The sequence below is a fragment of the Cicer arietinum genome, chromosome 5 (assembly GCF_000331145.2).
Source record: "Cicer arietinum cultivar CDC Frontier isolate Library 1 chromosome 5, Cicar.CDCFrontier_v2.0, whole genome shotgun sequence".
Lineage (NCBI taxonomy): Eukaryota > Viridiplantae > Streptophyta > Magnoliopsida > Fabales > Fabaceae > Cicer > Cicer arietinum.
In genome coordinates this window covers 51,212,132-51,213,053 of record NC_021164.2, presented here as the reverse complement: position 1 = coordinate 51,213,053, position 922 = coordinate 51,212,132, and positions in this window count along the sequence as shown.

The following is a 922-nucleotide window of genomic DNA, read 5'->3' as shown; positions in this document are numbered from 1 at the left end:
CCTTAGGATCAAACTTACCTAGATGTTATTTGCCATTGTTTAACACAAAGCACTTGCATCCAAAGACCCTAAAGTAAGAAATGTTTGGTTTTTTACCCTTGTATAACTCATAGGGAGTTTTTCTAAGTATTGGCCTTATTAGAACTCTATTAACTACATGTGTGGTTGTGTTTATAGCATCAACCCAAAAATACTTAGGAAGATTTGAGTCTTTAATCATAGTTCTAGGGGCTGAGGATATATGGTGAATTCCATTCTGTTCACAGTAGTTATTAAAGGATTCATTTTGGAATTCTCCATCATGATCACTCTTGATGGAGATTATTTTCTGGTTCTTCTCATTTTAAACTAAATTTGCAAATCTTTTGAAAATAGAGAAGGCCTCACTCTTGTGAGTCAGAAAAAATGTCCATGTATACCTAGAGTAATCATCTACTAACACATAACCATACAAGTTTCCTCCAAAGCTTCTAACTTGAGATGGACCAAACAGGTCCATATGTATTAACTATAAAACCTTATTGGTTTGAACTAAATCTATTAGGGGGAAAAGATGACTTAACTAACTTACTCTTCTCACAGGAATCACACAACTTATCCTTAGTGAACTTTTTGTTTGGGAGTCCTAGAACTAATTGTTTACTAACTAGTTTATTAAGGTGATCTATATGTATATGAGTTACTCTCTTATGCCATAACCAGTTTTCATCAGAATTGGATAATAAACAGCAAATAGTACTAGCAGGCAAAGCATTAAAATCAAGCATGTATATGTTATTGACCCTGTTACCTACCAACTTTATGTCTTTATTCTCCTTGTGCTCAATTATACAAGACTGAGATGTAAAACATACCTGGAATCCCTTATCACATAGTTGACTTATACTAATTAAATTGTGCTTTAAATCCTTTACATAAAGAA